This window comes from Miscanthus floridulus, chromosome 19 (assembly GCF_019320115.1).
Source record: "Miscanthus floridulus cultivar M001 chromosome 19, ASM1932011v1, whole genome shotgun sequence".
Lineage (NCBI taxonomy): Eukaryota > Viridiplantae > Streptophyta > Magnoliopsida > Poales > Poaceae > Miscanthus > Miscanthus floridulus.
Window position 1 is genome coordinate 84,994,174 of NC_089598.1, and position 5,621 is coordinate 84,999,794.

Below are 5,621 nucleotides of genomic sequence, written 5' to 3' on the forward strand. Positions count from 1 at the left end.
TACGGTCTTCACTACGGAAGGGCCCCCGACATGGCGTGGTTCGTCGGCTACTGTGACTGCGACCTCGTCGGTGATGTGGATACCAGCAAGAGCACAACCAGGACGATGTTCTTCCTCGGTGATTGCTTGGTCAGCTGGCAGTCCCTCAAGCAGAAGGTGGTGGTCCTCTCAAGCTATGAAGCGGAGTACATCACCACCACCACTGCCGCAACACAGGCATTGTGGCTGTCAAGGATGCTGGCATAGCTCCTTGGCAGGAAGGTGGATGTGGTTGAGTTGAAGGTGGACAACAAGTCTGTTCTAGCTTTGGCCAAGAACCCTGTCTTCCATGAAAGAAGCAAGCACATCCGCATTAAGTACCACTTCATCAGAGATTGCTTGGAGGACGGAAGCATCAAGGCCGGCCACATTGCCACTACTGATCAGTTGGCTAACATTCTCACCAAGTCGCTGGGGAAGTCCAAGTTTCAGGAGATGAGGGAGAGGATTGGGCTACAACAGATCACCTCCAGTGCTCGGCACAAGGCTTAGGGGCATATTGATAGATAAGCCTAGTGCTAAAGCACTTGTATCTTATTTTTCCTGCACCTTTTACTTTTCCTTGGCTTCCAAGCCTAGTGTTAGGAATATGCTCAACATCCACTTTAGTGGTTGGAATATGCTGTAGCAAGTGGGATTCCCCTTTGCCTATAAAGGGGAATGGAGTGTCATTGTAAAAATAGGCCATTGCATTTTCCATTCAATCTAAGCGGCCTAGGGCCAAGCTGCACTTGGTAGTTCTAGATCTGAATCTAGGATCCAATCGGGCCAACACAGGTTTGGTTCTACTCTTATGCTCAATCACTATGCTTGTGTTCCCATCCACTATATTATTGTTAAATATATTTGGATAGAACTTGTTTCTGCACAATTTCCATCTCAAACTCAATATTGTGTTTATGTCAATGGAATTTGTGTGTCTGATACTTCAACAATTCAACCAGAACATGTGTCTGCCACAGTGCCACACACAAAGACACACAAAGCTCTGGTGGCATACACACATGTGTTGAGTTTGGTATGTTATACACATTTGCCCTTCTGGAGTTAATTTTTTTCTCTCCTGAATTTCTTTTGTTTCACCCCATGATTAAGAGCCCACTTCACTCATTTTACAGCTTTGTCATTTTTTTTCTTAATAAAAATCTACTTGTCTATTTTGTGATTTCAGAAGTACCGAATCTTCCTCAGATAGCTCAACGAGGGCACACTCAGGAATTCTAATCCACTCGCTGATGAAACTGAAGCACTGCAGAGAAACATGAATGCCCCATCCTTCATTGGCTCTCCAAGCTCAAGCAACCATTTTGCAAAGATGAATTCCTCATCTGCAATTGGAATCTCAAATTGGAACCCAAGCTTCGCTGCCCACAGAGTCAGTTCGGGTCATGAGCTCCCACAAAAACCTGGGCATTCCTCAGTCACACACGGAACCAGTTGGCCACAGTGTCAACCTACCCAAAGATGCTGTGCCTATGCCAGTGCAGGATATCAGCAGATTTATCTCTTCTGGCAAGTCGTACGCTCCTGTATCGAGTGTTGGGCTGCCAGGTGCAAGCCAGTGCTTCCCTTCTGGCCCTTCTGACAGCTCCTTTGCAAATAGTTCAAATGGTGTGGTGTTGAACGCAAGCAATCCTTTCTCTGTTGATATTTCTGGGAGTTCATTTGCAAATATATCAAATGACGGTCCACTATTGACTTCGAACGTGTCCTTTTCTTCGTTTCGTTCCTGCAGCTCCTATGCGAGCACATTGCGTGGCAAGATTTTGGGGTCAAGCAGAGGTATTCCTTTCGAATACATATCAGATGGTGAGATGTTGGCTCCTTCTGGTCATTTACCATTGCAGTCTCCTGACTTGGTGACCCAGCCTTTGGTTCAGCTTGAATCATGTTCTACTGGTCAATTTAACAAGGTTGCCAGTGAAGTTCACCAAATTGCAGGACCTAGCAACTCCCGGAAAGCTGCTGCGACGTCAAGGTTTTTTGATCTTGGTCATAATGTTGGAACGTCTGAAGGTCCTTCACAGGGTAACATTTTCAAGATCAACCAGTTGTCAAGATTTGCAGGCTCCTATGGACAGATTCCAACTTTCGGAAATGAGTATCAGAAGAAAATTACAGGAATCGTGGAGAACACCATACCAATGGTAGGTTCCAGAGATCAGGTGCCAGCATTTAGTTTTGGAAACAATACACACTACAGCGACGCCGATTGGCAATTCTGCTTTGGCTAGTTCTTCAAGCACCAGACCTGACCTTCAGATAGACAATTCTGCCATGCCGACCCAGGTGCTGAATGGCGGTGGTGCAAGTGACAACCTCCATGTAGGTAGCACTGTTAATCAGCAAGCTGTTAGTGACCAAGTGAATAACATCAATGAATTCCTCATGGGAACAAGTGAGGCACAGAATGGGGAGAGCAATGACTTGGATGATTTCCTTGCTTACTTTAATCAAGTAAGATCCTTTCTCCACCTTTTTATGCATAAAATCTGTCTCTGTCCTGATTTTCATTTAATTCCATTTCGCATTTTTGTGCAAAAGTAAATTAACACATGAGGAATTTACCTAAATGATATTGGTTTAATTACTTCTAGTTGTTAGTACTCAGTGCATTGCTCATCATGCTGTTCATGCATAACTCGACCATAAGACGTTTTAAATTGCTAGCTTATTTTAAATTTACTCCGTCTATGCTATCTGGCTTTCAGCCTGTTCGCTGGTTGGTTTCAGTCAGCCCAAACCAGCCAGCCAACAGTATTTTTCTCTCACAACAAACCAGCACCAACCAGCCCAAACCAGTCCAGAAACCAACCAGCGAACAGGCCGTTTGCATGTGGAATTGATGACTACTACTTATATGATGTTTATCTAACTGAACTAGTTTTCTTTCAGCAGGATTTCATCAACAATCGTGATTCTTTCATCGATTGGGACTGGGAGTTTGCCCCTTGACATTGTCTCTGGAAAAGAGATGTTTCTGCATTGCCCAGCTGCTTACCAATTCATGGTTCTTGCATGTTGTATGCGCAAATTTGCACTAGTTCTAGTAGGCTAGCTAGTAGCAGACCATCTTGGATGGAGTCCCCATGTTTCTCAAGCGTAGTCATGCTGGTTCTCTTTTGTACCATCTGTAGCTTTTAACCTGTGGTGTTAAGTTTGGCGGGAGGTGTGGGTTTGCCACCCCTGCCAACCCCCGACCTATGTGTTCATCTTCGGCTTGAATTTTGGTGGTCATTTTTAATTTTATATAAAACAACCTAGCCCCTCTGGGGTATCTTTTTTTTAAGTTGTGATCATACACAAAGTTATGTCAGATAGATCCAGTTTCCACGTATGTTTTAGCTATCCAGTGGTATGATTTTCGTGAACTATTTGAACTGTTGTATTTCATCTGTTTTTGGATTAATGAAATGCTGCTATTTCTTGAAATTAGATTGATAGCCCAGATCTTTTTGTATGGAACACTAGACAGAATAAGTGCAATAATAGTGCCACTGTTCAGTACTATATTCAGAGTCAAATAAAAGTAGTGCAGGACATGAAGGAACCTTCAATTCATGATTCATGTACCTCTGTTAATAGTCTTATGTATAAGGAAATGTCATTTTTCATTTAATTTTTTTATACAAAACGCAAACAATGTTTGATCTCCTTGACTTCAACACCAATGGCGCTTCCTCATGGAGTTTGTATCATATCCAGATGGTGATCTATTCATCCCTGTGATCTCAACTTCTTGTCTCCTTTACTATCATATAAGTGTAAAACTGTAGAATGTTAATTGTTTTATTTGCATATGGATTTCTTTTACAAAGAGCACGGTGGGTTCATAAATTTGTCTAGCTGTGTCAGCCCGCCTTAAATTTATCCGACTGCGTCATTCCATTCCCTATACTCCCAAAATGTAATTGCTCCTCCAATCTACACTTCTTTTCTGTGTGTATGGTTTTCAGTACAGCAGTAGTAGGGCCGCAGACAAGCAGCTTGTAGTTTGCCGGGCAGGAGCTGCTTTCATATTGTCCAGTGTATCGATCTGAGACGATTAAGGGGATTTTATCATCTACAAGTCAAAATCCCCCTCAATCCATTTCGATTGGGGATTAACCGACAAGCACTGAGGTAGCTTCAGTTTTGCCTTGTGTGGTCTGAAGTCTTAGATGACACCAGCAGCTTTAGCAGTTTAATTTTCTTGTTTTCATACCTGTGAGTAAACGGTGAATGGGAAGGAGTATTAGTGCAGATTTGTTTTGCTCCTAGTAAAAGGACAAGGAGTACTGCGGCACTTCCTACTAGTGTGATTGGTACCAGTAGCTGATTATTATTTCCTCTAGATTTAGATGGAAACTCAATATTAGAGTGAAAACGAGTAAACCTGTTCATCTTCATGCATCAGCGGTTATGATTACGGCAACTGAAGATGGTCAGGCTTCTCTCAGTTTTCAAACATTGTTCGGCTACAACTTGTTCATAGATTGTTTTCATTTACTAAAAAAATAACAGTACTTATGCAGGGAAATAGCTCTGCTCTTGTCGGAAATAACCATGTTGTGCAAAGAAATAATTAAGAGCTGATTATGCCACACATTTTAGTAGCAAACGGTTAAAGCCGGCAGTTAAGCCGCTGATTTCTCTCTTTTTAAAAAAAAAAAAACATGTAGCACCACTTATTTTAGCCACAGCAATTGCAGTCATGGTCTACTGTTTATTTTAAATAATGTTTTGGGAAATAGTATTGAGAAACGTCAGTGTTGGGTTAACTTAATCCCTACTTCCCGTCAAATTGATGTATAGGAGGATCATTTTGTTCTGCTCATCTGCAATCATATGGAACTACTAACTGTCATTGTTTCAGCTACCTGGCATGTTTGCACTTAACTATCCATTTTCTAGTTTGGACTTTGGAGGACCATTCTGATGCATTTTTCAAGAGAACCTACTCATAATTGATAATCCTCTTTCAAAGAGTGGAGTTCCAGAAATTCTGTCTAGGATTTAAGAGCCAGGAGGCAAATATCTAATACTCAGGTTGTGATGCTGGATTTTTCTCACTGTGATCCCAGTTTGGGTGTTAGGACTAAATGTCATTTTTATGATGTTCTTTGCAGGTGTTACAGGTTTAGATAATGCACCAGAAGTAAAGGAGTGCAAATTGATGTTTTTATGAGCTAGCTTTAGTTTGGGTTTTATTAGCATTTCTTGAAGTAGTTCACCAGCATTACGATTGCTGTACCAGTGGGAAGCTGGAAGCAATTGGCGTGACTGTAAAATCTTTGGCTGTCGTCAGCATGTAAGGTACTGAACTGGAGTTGGCTCTGAAGCTTACCATTATAATAGTAAGGTACTGAACCAGTTGGTGTAATGCAATAACCAAATCAGAATTTCAATCGCTTTTGATTAGCTACTCTGTATTCAAGACAATTTGGTTCATCAGTTATTTAGCTGTAAGCTCATTTCAGTTGTTGTAAACGTATTGTGTAATTTTTTCGTTCGAAAAACGTATTGTGTAATTTGGCCCTCGAATGGCCACAATAGCAAAAGTTGTAGACGTACAGTTTGATAGCAACGCCAGCACATGAGGT

The 5,621-nt window shown here is 41.7% G+C and overlaps 1 long non-coding RNA gene across 3 annotated transcripts; it reads left to right on the plus strand.

Moving 5' to 3' along the window:
- The first annotated feature begins 1,149 nt into the window (after positions 1–1,149).
- LOC136529078 (uncharacterized) lies at positions 1,150–5,259 on the plus strand. 3 transcript variants are annotated; one of them, XR_010777197.1, is made up of 4 exons: positions 1,157–2,496; positions 2,938–4,161; positions 4,895–5,067; positions 5,148–5,259. It is a non-coding gene; the product is annotated as an uncharacterized lncRNA (long non-coding RNA). The 3 variants fall into 3 exon arrangements; XR_010777196.1 differs by having other exon boundaries at positions 1,150–2,496; positions 2,935–5,067; XR_010777195.1 differs by having other exon boundaries at positions 1,151–2,496; positions 2,938–5,067.
- Positions 5,260–5,621: the final 362 nt, after the last annotated feature.